The 15,265-nt window shown below is 37.1% G+C and overlaps 1 protein-coding gene and 1 long non-coding RNA gene across 2 annotated transcripts in view; one reads left to right on the top strand and one right to left on the bottom strand.

Moving 5' to 3' along the window:
* LOC115887301 (hemicentin-1-like) overlaps positions 1–15,265 on the bottom strand; it is a 662,438-nt gene that overhangs the window by 381,021 nt on the left and 266,152 nt on the right. The window lies entirely within an intron of this gene.
* LOC115887287 lies at positions 3,180–5,544 on the top strand. The gene is made up of 2 exons (XR_004051045.1): positions 3,180–3,355; positions 5,134–5,544. It is a non-coding gene; the product is annotated as an uncharacterized LOC115887287 (long non-coding RNA).

The raw sequence follows: 15,265 nt of genomic DNA, 5'->3' as shown, positions 1-15,265 counted from the left end.
CTGAAGTAGTGGCCATTATTGAAGCTAAGAAACTAAACTTTAAAGCCAGATATTGTTGTTTTTGTTAATACTAAATGACTTGGCTATTTACGTACCGTCAGTCAACAGTGAAGTGAAGTGAGAGTTTTTGGCAGTACTGATTTAATGAATGATCTGAAATTATGAGACCAATCGATTTGACCGTTGTTTTTATTTCATCTCGATATTTTTGTTTACATTTTAAAGTATTTCCTATATAGTTCAGTATCTCTTAGTTTAGTAAGTTTTAATATATTATTTTCCCACTACTTTTCTTCAGATGTCTATTTCTATTACCAGCTTTACCAAAACTCACACAATGTAAAGAGATCGAGTGGCAGGTCATCAACTCGAGGGAGGACGGCCATGGTCGGATACTCACGATAGAAATTGACTTCAAATCCAAGGAGGTAATAGAGAAAGAGTGATATATTCTCTCTATTATAGATTCGGGACACCACCGGTATCAGGTCTAAGGAGAGACCAAGTTGAAGAGGTGGAGAAAATGGAGACAGATCCTCCAGCATCCACCTCACGGGTACCTTAACCGGTAAAAGATCCTTGACTGTGAAGAGCCCGGAGGGTTGAAGGGTGTATACTCTCGTAGGGGGTAGATGTTCACTCCTAGGTTGAAGAACATATGTTGTCAGTAGGGGATGGGAAATAACCTCTCCCCCTTTCAAGAGAAAAATTCCCATGTATCAACAACTCAAGAAAGGGGAATACAATAGATCTTTAAGGTCGCGGTGATTAACCCCCCTCACACTCATTCTACATTCTCGGTCTAGTATGTTACTGATTTACAGTAAACCCACCCCACAATTATTACAAAAAATAAGCTATAAGCGTGCGTGACGTAAGGTCTCAAAAATTCGTTATTCGTTATTTCCAGTATTGATAATTAAGTAACGATTACTCGAGTAACGAATAGTTACTGTTTCAAGACCTTTACATGAACTAGCTTCTACGTCGCACTAGTCAACTCGCGTACCCTACAATGTTGCCAAGTTATAGTGAGTTGTTTATTTGGTTTGGTTGGTATAATAATAAGTTAAAAGCTATTTTGTTTTATTCTGGTTTAGATGGTTTATAAGCTTTCTGGAGTTTATCAAAGGGTTTTTCTAAGCTTTTTTTATAATAAAAAGCCTTCTTTTTGAAAATTTTTCTTGTCAAGCTCTTTTGTTTTTTTATTAGAATGTACCTATCAAAGGTGATATATTTGCGAAAGTTTTCTTGAACCATTTCTTAACTATAAGAAAGTCATATTTTCTTGGATTTAGGTTCGTTAATAAATAACAAATTTAGTTTTTTTTAAAACATCTTCTTGACTTTTCGCCCTTAATTTCGGGGCATCTTCAAAAGTTTTTATTATCTAATTTTTTTTTATAAATTACAATGTCAAAATTATTTAAAAGGTGATATATATATATATATATATATAGGGTGCTACAAATTCGAGGTACGATATTGGTATCGCGGAAACCTTAATGGACAAGAACATGGTTAAATTGGGGCAAAGTTGCGCCTTGCTATCAAAAATGATTAAAGTAAGTTCGCCTACATGCTATCAAAAATGATTAAAAATTGATTTTGTGTATTTTTTGTGATTTTATCCGTAATTCTATTAATTTTTCTGATATTCAGGGCGGAGACGAATCCAACAAATTAATTATTATTGAAATCGGTCCATTCGCTCTTGCCTTATACCTACATGATGTACATACTAATTCGATTTGCTTTATTTATTTAGATTAAACATCCCCAAAATTTCCTATCTAAGAAATACGTTTAAAAGTTGGGGAGCCATATTTGGAGCATTTAAGTAATTATTGTTTATCTTATGAAATTTTTATTAAATAATAAATATGGTATAAAAAATTGTGTGTGCACTATATGCGCATATTTGAAGTGAAACTTGCTAACTGCTTACTAACAGCTATTAAAAAATGTTTACTTGTAACAGCTATTAAAATATTTTTTTATACAGGGTGAGCCTTAAATAAGTTTAAATATTTTCAGAGACGGCAGATCTCGATAAAAGAAACACATTTTCTCTTTACCGTTTTTCAAATAAATCCAAAATAACCGAGTTATTTTACTTTGAAAATTTGAAAAAAATGATTTTTTGCTAAAATTTTGAGAACCACTGGATCTTTTCTGGATTTTCTTTTTTGTAAATTTAATCTACCACCTATGTTGCCATATTATCAACAAATTATGTTTTTTAAGGAAAAACTAAAAAAAATTCCAAATTTTCAAAACATTTTTTTCGCGCAGAAACTGTATAATCGTGTTTCTGGGGCCGAAATATACTTCCCCTAAAAATATTTGCACTTATTTAAGACTCACCCTGTAGGCCTCGTATTTTTACTGCCAGAGCGAGTAAAGAAGTTTAACTTCAAAAAGTTGTCGTTTTTGTTATTTTATATTAAAATTTCTTCTGGTCCAACTTTTAATATAAAAACAACGGGCGCTCTCTTTCCTTTTTCTTCTCAATTAAAGCACAACGAAATTCAATTTACTAGAAAACGGCACGAGGAAAAGGTAAATTAAAAGCTAAGTTTGTTGTCGTTATTCAAATATTTTCTTCCCATTTTCCGAAAAGGAGCAGCAGCCTGAGCATCCAGCCGAAGCTCTATCATAAAGTAAGAGCTTTTAGTTTTATCTCTTGGTCTTAAATTTCTGTTGGCTTATCTGCCGCTATTGATGGAATCTCGGATAAGTTTAACTTGAAAATATCGCAGGGCTTTTCAGAAGGCTCGAGTCGTTCCAAATTACTGTTGTTGTGTTGCCGTTTGGACGATGAAATGTCATAAAACATTTAGTTAGGGGAGTTATGATTAAGTTTATATACTGTGTGTTTATCGTCGACCTGAACATAGGAAATCCATGTAAATTTTAAAAATGATGAAAAGGTTTTCTCGTTTTTGAGTTATGGGAGATTCAAAAAAAATATATATTCCAGACCTGGTAAAACAAACATAACAATCAGAGGTTATGTCAGTTATATTCTGTATGAAAAGTTACAAAATGTACACTGTAAACATAATATAATCTTTGCAAAATCAAATATACCGGGTGCGTCTCAAAAGTGGCTCACCCCCTATAACTTTTTTATTTTTTCAGATAAAACAACGATATTTGGTATGTAGGTTGTAAGGACAGGTGAGTCCTCAGCCGGTCTCAAAGCCTTTTGGATTTCCTGGAAATAGTGCTGTTGTACCGACAGTGAGCTCTACAGCCACCCTGACCACTACGACAGTGACAACTACAGTGACAGCAACCTCGGTGGTCTATACTTCTACTTCACAGCCTGTCCCTCTGCCGATAAATCCAGGTATGTCAAATAGTTTTAATACTAATCCTATACAAGTTTACAAATGGGGGGTGACATTTAATGGTCGCTCGGACCCTGTAACATTCTTAGAGAGACTGGAAGAAATTTGTATAGCACAGAATATACATCCGGATCGTTTATTGCCACATTTGCCAGAAGTTTTGCAAGGAGAAGCTGCGCTCTGGTACCGCAATAACCGAGTAAATTACAGGACCTGGGAAGAATTTACTGGAGAATTTAAAATTTTTTATTATCCAGTAAATTATGAGGTGGACCTAGAGGCGAAGATAAGTCGTCGAGTGCAAAGACATAACGAGTCTGTCACGGCGTACATCACTGATCTTCAAACGTCAAAAAAAGAATTACAGTGGTTGTACAGAAATTTGCTACCTGAATTTCGTCAGTATGTCCGGAGAGGAGACTTTCAGGATATTTCGTCTTTCTCTCGAATAACCAAGGAATTTGAACTACTTAATCAGGAACTGCAGCGATCGTCCCGTACTTATGCACCGTCCGATGTCGAAGTCCGACCGAATAATACGCCTCGGCAAACCATGCCGGAAAATGAGCATGCTGTAGCCAGGAGCAACCTGATGGTTATCCAGAGCCAATCGCCGTCTCAGAGTAAACAGAGGTATGTGTCTGTTACTCCCCGTGTTTCAAGATATCCGTATAGAGCGCCGAACTCTGCAAAACAGACTTCAGAAGCAATCTGTTGGAGATGTGGACAGACAGGACACTTCCGGAGACAGTGCACATCCGAGCCCAAAATCTTTTGTTCCCGATGCAAAAAGACAGGTGTTCTTTCTAGGAATTGTCCATGTGTGAGCCCAAGAAAGCGGGAACCAACCCGCACAGAAATATCCCAGGAACAACATTATTCACCAACGGAGATTGTTGAAGAATTACCACAAATCATACGTCAAGAAATTCGTCCTGTTGTGAAGATTCGCTACCGGAACACCGACTATTTGGCACTCCTGGATACTGGAGCTGCCCATTCCTATACTGGAAAGAAATTGACAGAACAGTGCCAAACTTCCAAGGCAATTCCTGTCAAACCCACGGTAAAAGGAGCGAGACTTGCTAATGGTGCCACGGAGTCCATTAGCACAGCATTTAGGATGAAAATCCAAGTAGGAGAGCAGTCTCTGAATGAGGTTTTCCACAGTCTAAAAGACTTAGTTTCGGATATGATTATTGGTATGGATATTCTGGGCAAACATGACTTCCAGATTGATTTACGAACCCGACAGATCCGATTGAATGCTAAGTTGATCCGAAGCTCCGCCGAAAGTTTACAAGTAAACCCGAAGAAAAGTGTTGAACAAACAACCGAGAAGTTGAGGAAAGGCCAATGTCAAGCCTCCGTTTCTAAAGGCAGTCGCCTTCCGATAAAAACGAGTCTACAGAGTCCTGTAGAAGAGTTCCGCAGACGTCAAACTAACAAGTTTTCTGACTCCAAAGATGTATTGCTTCAAAACTCTGATCGAGTTCCAGTGGAGAAGAATGTTTGCTGGCGATGTGGAAACCCCGGACACCTACGTAGTGTATGTCAGAAAAGATTTCTTTTGTTCTGTTCCAGATGTGGAACACTCGGCGTGCGATCACAAGATTGCAAATGTAGATGTATACCTTCCCGTTCAAATCACTCCGAATCCTGGGCTGATGGATGTTGGTCAAGAGGAAGATCAACAGGCATCTAAACAGTATCTAAAAAAAAAAAAACCGTCCCGACTGATGAAGTTGTAGAACTGATGTTATTTTGAATTTTTCAGACTATAACGACTCATGACTCATGAGTCACTGCCAGGACCTATCTGCAAGCCACACTGACGCTAGCCAACTCCCCCACATTCCCATGTGTCTGGAAGCCAGTCTAGGCGGAGACAGCAACAACTTGCCAGGGAAGAAGTGGAAAAGTGACATGCAGAAAAGCCCGATGTCCTGGCCCGTCTGAAAACCAACGCCGGACGTCCAGCAACAGGAGTCTGTCGTCACAATGTCCTCAGTCTACAAGTCATCAGATTCTAAGTTTTCATTTCTTGTTTACTTTCTCTAAGGGTTTTTTTTTGCTTTTCTTTAAAAAAAAAGAAGGGATTAAAATTAAAAAGGGAAACAGAAAGAGGGTTGAGAAGCTTTACTTGTTGTTTAAGGGAATTTTGTAGTATCTCTCATCTGGTCGTTTTTTTTAAATATGAAATTATATTGCGACCAATTGTTCTGCGTGCCTGAAGAGTTGAACTAATTCAGTTGTGCTATAGGTGTACGGGTCTCCATGACTGAGCCATTTGCAGGACCATTCAACACCGTTGGACCAGGAGGGACTCACCGAAGCCTTAAACACCGTTGGACCAAGAGGGACTCACCGAAGCTCTCAACGCCGCTAGACAACGAGGGACTCACCGAAGCTCTCAATGCCGCTGGACAACGAGGGACTCACCGAAGCTCTCAACGCCGCTGGACAACTCACCGAAGCCGCAAACACCGTTGGAGCAAGCTCGACACGTCGAAGCTCTAGACACCGCAGAAGGAAGATCTTCAAGTTGAAGAAGACCGAAGATATTGCGTAATTTAGTTAAGTTTTGCATTTTGAAAATAAACATTTGATTTTGCGGTCGTTTTATTTTAGTAACTTAATCATGATTACGATACAAAAGTCTAGATTAAGACTTGACAAATAAACATTTGAGTTTATGGTTGTTTTCTTTTAGTTGTAAGCATAATCAAAGTGATACCAGGTCCCAGATATATCAAGGTTTTAGATTAAGTTTGCCCCGTAACCATTCGAATTTGTTGTTATTTTGTTAGATGAAATCTTGCCCAGTAAATATCCGAATTTATTGTTGTTTTATTAGGTTAAGTTTGGCTCAATAAACATTCGAATTTGTTGTTGTTTTTATTAGACTTTAAGAGATATACTGGGCGTTAGCTTAAGTTTTGGACAAACAATATTCGAATTTGTTTTGTTTTATTAGATTAAGTTTGGCTCAATAAACATTCGAATTTGTTGTTGTTTTATTAGGCTTTAAGAGATATACTGGGCGTTAGCTTAAGTTTTGGTCAAACAAAAGCTGTTTTAACAGGAAGTTTCATTTCAGCATAGCTGACAAAAATATATGTTCATATATTTTTAACCGAAGTAGGGGGAGTGTAATGAAGTTCATAAATTTTGGGGCTCATTTCTGGGACACCCCGTATACTGTACTTAAATAATAGGGACCTTTTCTGTAAACAAGGTTAGGCAATGTATTTTATTGTTAACTCATTATGGTAATGAACTTCATTAATGTTCTTACTGTTGAATTAAATGCGTTAGATATTTAATGACCATATTGTAATAGAGTTTTGATCGGCGTTACTCGCTATAGTTCGGTACGGCAGCCGAGAAGCTGGCCCTACCAGTACCGGTCGAGTGGAGGGGAGGGTCGTTTGAGTATACCCTGGCAGCGAGAGCGCCAGGTAGTCAGTGGTGTGATCGCACGTGAACAGTGAAGTTCGAGCCCGGAGTGCCCTGCCAAGTACCCTGCTGCCAGCCGCCGTTGCCGCTCTGAAGAAGGTAAGTCCAGCCGCCAAAGTGATCGAGAGTAGGTCGTTTTCTTTTTATTGTTAATACGGTTTGTTTTACTGCCTTAACGCGTTATAGAATAAGGGAGATAGAGATAGTTAAATTCGCTCCAGGTGTCTCGTGTCCTACTGTAGAAGTAAAAATACGTGCAAGGTAGAGGCATCTTGTTCCGAAACGCGCGTACGTAAAATTTAACCAGACTTGTATCCGCTCAAGGTGTCAACTGTCCTACTATAGAAGTAAAAATACATGCAAGGTTGAGGCATTTTGTCCGGATCCCGTGGACGCGAAGACCGATTTCTTTTGGTTAAAAGGGAGACAGATAGCGGTTAAGGTAGTACAACAAATATACGGGCGCGAATATCCTTGGAGCTAAGGCAGGATCTCGTCCATCCCGAGACTGGTTCTGTAGTTCCCGTATTCTCATCAGGAGCGCCGTGGGATCTCGCCGACATCCCGAGGTGGTCCTGACCGGGCGGTGTGGACTGTGCTTATCCAGACGACTAACCGAGACGCCGTTTCGTTCTACTGCGAACGATCCAGGGCTCGCGTGCGTACCTATCCCACAGGACTCCGTTTCGTTCTACTGCGAACGATCCAGGGCTCGCGTGCGTATCTATCCCACAGGACGCCGTTTCGTTCTACTGCGAACGATCCAGGGCTCGCGTGCGTACCTATCCCACATGACTCCGTTTCGTTCTACTGCGAACGATTCAGGGCTCGCGTGCGTATCTATCCCACAGGACGCCGGCGCCGTCTCGTTCTACTGCGAACGATTCAGGGCTCGGGTGCGTAATTATCCCACAGGACGCCGTTTCGTTCTACTGCGAACGATCCAGGGCTCGCGTGCGTACCTATCCCACAGGACTCCGTTTCGTTCTACTGCGAACGATCCAGGGCTCGCGTTTGTTTATCCCGGGACGTCTGTAACGACGTCGCCGACGTTTAGAAAGTCGGTTTATAAAAGAGTATGTCGCTCCGGTACGTACATGTCTGTGTTTACTAGGACGCCGTTAAGTTAGACGCCGGTTAGAAACTCGCGTCGTTTTATTTACTAGAACGTCATGTCAAAAACGCGCTTTGAATTCGCGTGATTAAATCGGACAGTGAGTTGCATATCGAGATTATACGGTCAAAACTCTAGAGGTGCTCGATTGTTGTTGTAAATTTTATTTTACGAGTCTTTAATTATAAATTTTCTTTCACTTTCATTACAATTTAAAGTCGTGAAACTTCCTGGGGTATTTAGCATATAGTTAATTAATTAAATAAAGCCTTAATGTTATGTTATAGTGAACTGTGTGTTTTATTTCTTTTCATTTCATCACTCCCTGGTATCTCCACTGTATAAAAGCTACCCGTATTGGCGAAACGTGGACCTCTTCCACTATAAATAACAGAGGTGGCGCCCGAGAGATTTAAGTTTACTACTGTACGCCAGTAAGGCTATTTATTTTTCACTGAACCAAAGAAAAATAAAGTGAGACTCTTACAAGGTGTATGACATAAATTGGGATTGATTGACGTATTCAATTGTTCTCGGTCACTTCCGGTTTCACCGGAAATGACTACAACTTTTGATTTTTAAATGGCACCCTTGGTATTTTTTTACTTTATTGGATAGAAAATGACAGTCTGAATCGAATGACATATCATTTGTCAACTTTTGACATTTTGGCATATGGTTTATTTGAAATTGTAACATGCGGTTCATAACGACAATCTGACTCAAAATACCAAGTGTGTGGTATCAAATTATTCGTAAAAAAATGCTTTTTCCAAATATGCTAATGAACCACCCTCGTTCTATTTGGAAAAATTGAGATATGATTAAAAATACGATTTGTGCATCTTTTAACTGGCCAGGACAAGACACTAAAAACATTAGACGATCAAATCTATTTTTCCTTGATTAAAAATTAGTGTTTTTAACACAGCCATGGCACTCTAGATTGAAATTTAAAATAGAATTTGTTTTTGAGTGACTATGTCAAAAATTGACATATGATATATCATTCGATTCAGAGTGTCATTTTCTATCGAATAAAGTAAAAAAATACCGAGGGTGCCATTTAAAAATCAAAAGTTGTAGTCATTTCCGGTGAAACCGGAATTGACCGTAAACAATTGAATACGTCAATCAATCCCAATTTATGTCATATACTAACATACCAAATCTCGTTGTTTTATCTGAAAAAATAAAAAAGTTATACGGGTGAGTCACTTTTGAGACGTACCCCGGTATTTCATAGATAAGTAAACATACTGCTTCAAAGAAAAATGTATTTACTAAACACTAAACAATTCACAAAATTAAGTACTTGATGGAGAACATTTGCCTTACCTCTTTCACTCCCGTCCAATAATTTTTGGTGTTATTTTGGAATATTTAAATAGCTCTTCTTCAATTTTCGTCAAACAGCAGTACGAGATTTTTCGACTATTTTTCCAACTATTCTGGTACTTACTTGGGTTCTTCTGACGAATAGGTCCCCGCGCATTTAGCACTTTTTTATTTTGTTTGTAAGATTATCTTAAATTGGACATTTTTAAACAAACCAATTGTTGGATGAATTTGATTTTTCTTTAAGAGCGGACAAAACCTATTTTAGGTACAGTATTTATCTTTACAACAATTATTAGGTAATCCTAAAGATAAAACACCTCCACTGGAAAGGTCGGGTATTTATGAAATTTCATGTAAATATTGTAATCAAAAATATATGTTCGGCAAACTAAAAGATCAATATTAACTAGATTTAAAGAATATATGGCTCAGCTAAGATATGGTAGACTAGATAAATCTTGCGTTGCTGAACATATTGTTGAAAAAGAAGATTGTATAGATATTAATACTTTAAAACTAATTAAACAGATCTCAAATCGCAGTCAATTGTATATGAAAGCGTCAAAATTGATAAATGTAAAAGATAGTATGAACAGAGACATGGTCCAATTCCTTCTGCTCTAGTTTCGGTAATTAATTGTTACGCTCGGTTGGTTTAGACTGGTTTGGCTAGTTCTTTGCTACGCCTACTCGGTGTCAACTGAGTGAATATATAAACGCTAATTTTGTAGATATTAGTTGAGTTTTAATCATCTGCTGATGTATCTAACATGGTTAGCGAAACGCGCGTCCAATGCAAAAATAAAAGTGTTTTAGTGTATTGTGGTGAATTACTGTTTTATTGTGCTGTTGTAACACCAAAAGTTCCAACCCCTAACTGTAAAAATATATGACGTTTTAAATATTTTATAATGGTTAAAAAATTAAATTCAGGAAAATTTGCACTTGGTCACTTTCTCTTGACCGACGATATATTTTTCTACTATTTCCGGTGATGTGTTATTTATTAGAATGTCAATGTTCAGTTGTATAATCTTCTTACAGTGCCATACACTCTATACAGGCCGTCGACTACCTCTCGCATGTACTTGTCATGTGTGTCACCGTCATCAGTGTTTCACAAGTGAACGGGACCTACAGTTTATCGCCGAATCCGAAGGGCACTATTTGAGACGCTGTACCAGGCAAATATACTCAAGGTGGTTTGCCATTGCCTTCCTTGAAGTTGTATAATAAAAAATATTAAAAAAATATTTTTGCCACTTATAAAGTCAATATGACATTAAAATAAATATTTTTTTATTATTTTTGGCAAAAATGACGTAAATTTGACATTAAAAAATTAAATTTGATGATAGCATGTTTGTTATTCTAATCCGGCCCGCCTTATTTTTTGCAGTTATTTTAGTACAATTTTATCTTTCATTACTCCGAAAAGAATTCGTAGAAGTTATTGAAAGTGAACAATTTGCTTCATTTGAAGGAGTACTTTAAAAAGTTTCAAATACATTGTTCTGTAAAATAAAACGGGGAAAACTTATTCATCGTTTTTAAAATTTACATGGGATTTCATATGTCCAGGCGCGCGGCACATCGATGTAATAGTCTATAGCAATATAAATAACCATATTACACTAAATCAGAATAAGGAATAAGTAACAAAAATTTACGTAGACCTTTTTAAAACAGTCCTGGTGGAATATCTAATATAATAAACGATGCAATTAGGAGCTAAATGTTCGTAGAGTATAAAGTCCGAGCCATCGGAAAACGATTGTCGCAAAACAATCGGAACTATTTCTAAATTATTTCCTGGCGCGCTACGGAATTACTTCTCCACTCTGAAACTTCTCTATCGATAATCGCCGACACATTACTAATAAACTAAGCGGCCCGTACCTACAACTTTCCGTACCGACTGGCCCGGAAACGAAATATTACTTTTTAACTCCTTTATAGACTCGACGGATAATGAAAGTCTAAAGTAAACTCCACACGTTTACCCATTGCTGTTCATTTTATATGTTCTTACGTAAAGAATCTTTATTCTTAAAGTCCGTTTACTGTGGTCTTTCTCGAAGTAATTTGATTTGTAACATGTAGCCATTTTGGTTCACATTTGTCTTAATCCTTTATAGGTTCATGGTTGTAGAATGTAGAATGTTTAGGAGGGGAGTTAATCACCGCGACCTTACAGATCTATTGTGTATTCTCCTTTCTTTAGTTATAACAGGGCTTTAAGAAAGGCCTCAGGGCTTTAAGAAAAGCCAGTATCTGAGACGGCTCCATAGAGGTCAACTCTTCATCCTCGACATCAGCCGTACCAAAGTTCATGGCACGAATGGTCGTTGTCTCGGCGCACTCAGCGATAATAAGGTGTTCTGGGGTTTCCCCATTTTCCCCACAGAATCTGCATTCGCCGTTGTTTCTCAGCTTTAGCCTACTGAGGTGTTCGTTGAGGAGACAGTGTCCTGTTAGAAACCCCGTGACAATCCGAAGATTGTTTTTACTTAACTCAAGGAAAACCTTTGATTTCTGTCAGTCGTAAGTTCTGAGGGACTTTTTCGAGTGTCTTAGACCGTTGGAGGACACCAATTCCAAGTTACGGATGGAGTCTTCCAGATTCTTCAGTTCCGCTTTCAGTTGGTTCCCGTTTGGATAGGTCACTTTAATTTAACCAACTAATCAGTCGAGTGGAAATGTATTATCGCCCGGTTTGTTTCCTATGTTTATTTCTATGCGCGCCTTGGCCACTTAATCAACCATATCTATACGTTGGCAGAATTGGGGCGAAAAGTTAAAGTAAGCGGTTGAATATTCGACCAGTGAGCATTGGTAACACCCTATAGAAGTTAAAAAATTTTCCTGAAATACATTATCGTACATACTTTAGGTTTATACTTAAACAAAATTCTCAAGTTTTTTATTCTAGGAGCTACAGATGCCCGACGCACTATTGCTGGACTCTGTAGGTAATACTTGGCGTCTAAGCATTTTCTATGGAAATTTTGTGCGATAAAAATTTAAACATATAGAAACAAATGTATCTGTGACGTTTATTTCTTTTTATTTAGTGCACCAAACTTACGGCTCGGATGATATTATACATAACCTGGATATTTTCGATCATTTCTTATAGGATGCGAGTTTCTCGAAAAACAACATTTTATTTACTTATGGGCATGTATTTTATTTAATTATGGAATATGGGCATATTTTTGAGTAGAGACTTAACAAAAATAATCAAACCTTACTCTTCTTTCTAACATTGGTACATACAGTTTATACATTATATTGTATATATTAGATCATTACATATAGGGAAATTAAAATAACTTTGGTTGCACATCTTAATACGACCACCAGCAAACTTCATAAGACGACGGAAGGTGTCATTGATGACGTGCAAAAAATCGAACTCTACCCCCCCCCCCCACTCCCTTATTTGTTACCTTTTTGAAAAATGTTATTAAGAAGATATGCTCCCTTTGTGCTAGTTTATAAATATCTTTAAGTTAATTTGATCAAACTAGAAAATAATGAGTGCTCCCCGAAAAGGGTTAAGTTCCATATACAATTTCTGTAGTATCTGCCGCGTAGGATATCCTTTACCCATAACTAAAATGTTAATGAAATACCGTAGAAACTCCATCTATCGGTTGGTCTGGCTTTAATATCGAAACACTGCTCTAGATAGTCGATAACTCAATATAATAAGACCAACTTTGGATACTTCAAACCTAATTTAGTGAGCTATTTGACCCGAATTGCTTGATCTTCGATTAGTTAATGTAAAATTATTAATTTAGTATTGAGTAGAGTGAAAGAGAGCAGCATGAGAGATAAAGAGAAGAAAGACATAAGCAAGCTATAATTGAGCTGTTCCTTAGGCTTATACCGTTTTGGACTTTGCGGCTATAATGATGTCACGGAACCTCGATTATATGGAAAATAAAAATGGCTACGTCATGCGTCATCGTAACGCATGGGGCATTATACTAGGTTCGTTCCAACAAGCACTCACATGTATCGTTCTTGAACGGTAATTGGAATCGTCTGGTTCGGAATTGTACGCATGTATCCTCAGTATGGTTTTATCGAGACGAGAAATTTCGTCTCAAAGGCAATTTCTCGTCTTGTCTCGATCATCGAGACGAGATATTAACAAACTCTTGTCTCGATGTTTTTCTCGAAGTCAATTTCTCGATCTCGATTCGAGATTCTCGAAATTTCGAGAGTCTTTTCAAATATACACACACATCTTTCACCCACAAACCATATTTAATAGGTTTGTGGACTAGAACCAAAAGCAAGGGCATTGTTTTAATGTAAAAAATACCAAATATCTCCAAAAACAAAATAAAGCTATTGAGATGAATCAAAAAACAAACTCTTAAGTAAAAAAAACACCTAGGTCATAGTAATTTTTAAATTCCTTGCATTTTTAACGTAGTCCACAGGGTGTTGCAAACGTTCATCAAAATATCAACATTTTGTTTCTTCTCCTATAATTGACAGATGGCAACTTTCATTTTTAATTTAGAAAAAGGTACTAAAAATTCAAATAATTTAGCTACAATTTGCTTAAAAATCGTCAAAATCGGTCCAGCAAAAAAAAAAATATATATTAAACTTAAAGTACATGAAAATTTTAAGGTGCCCGTTTTTCGTGCCGGTGAGTGTAAAACAACGTATTGACACCAGTGTCGCCAACTAGACAAAACTAAATAACTAATGGATCAGAAATATAGAACGCTTGCACTCATACTAAAATACCTTAGATCATATTAAACATTAAGTAACGTATTTAAAATGTTAGACCTGTAACACTTAGTGTTTCTTGTTTCTGTATTTGTTATGCGGTACATCATCAGGTAATTTCGGTTTAATCATCACTTAACACCGGATTCACACCGTGCCACCGGAATTTGTCGCAATTACGGCGAAAATTTTCTTTCTCCGAAATGGAAAAACGTGGCAAGACCTGAGGATGAGCGGATTAGCGATACGTCGATGGCGAAACGTTGAGTTTACGCTTCATCCGAACGGGGAAACGGCGGAGACGATCCAGTCCTAGTCGGAATTTCTGTAATTCCGTTGTGATTGAAAACAGTTTTCGTTTAAATAGTGTCGCGTTACTTTGTTTGTTCGGTAAATAAACCGACCTGAGACTCGATTCAGTTGGCGATTGCCCGCTCTCGTGACTTTTAATTAATTCGCGTAAAAACAGAAACGTTTCGAATTTAAGCACGTAACTTTATTGTCCGGGAAATAACGTATTTATTTTCTTGCTGTTAAATCGAACGTTAAATTGACAAAGCGTAGCTTTTGTACATCCCCGATACAACGTATTGAGTCGTTGACACTTACAAATATATAAAGTCAATAGTCTCATCATTTTTACGTTCAAACACATATATGCATAAAATATAGACTAAACCTATACTGGCTGTTTTTCAAAAGTGTAAAAGTGTATTTTCACCCCTATAGCATTTTTATTTGTTTAGACAAAAAACGAGTTTTTTTATGTATGTATATTAGGGTGTTAAATTTTTTTTTCATTTATTTTTATTTATTTAGAGGTCATTGATATTTACTATAAACTAACTAAATATTTTTGAATATTATGTTTTTTTATTCTTTGACATTGTATACATTTATAAATGTTTATTTTTAACAATAAGACTGACAATGTTATGTAATACTTTTATAAAGTCTTGGTTCAGAAGGAATCAAACACCTTAGTTCATGACAAAAGTATCTTTATTAATAATGTTAATTACAGGCATTGGCCGATGGCTGAGTCATAGATTCTGCTCTGTATGCAATAGTTGCAACATATTTCCTATTGCCAAATATGTAACAAACCAACAATTTATTAGATACAGGGTGGTCTTTACCATCATATTACAGTTATTTGTATAATGTTTTGTATTCTCTTTTGTATGTTTGTTTGTTTACTTTGTTTGTTTAGTTTACCTTTGTCTACAAATTT

Source organism: Sitophilus oryzae, unplaced genomic scaffold, assembly GCF_002938485.1.
Source record: "Sitophilus oryzae breed Bouriz unplaced genomic scaffold, Soryzae_2.0 scaffold_562_pilon_pilon, whole genome shotgun sequence".
NCBI classification, from domain to species: Eukaryota; Metazoa; Arthropoda; class Insecta; order Coleoptera; family Curculionidae; genus Sitophilus; species Sitophilus oryzae.
Note: the sequence above shows the minus strand (reverse complement) of the source record. Positions and strands in the feature narration are given on the sequence as shown.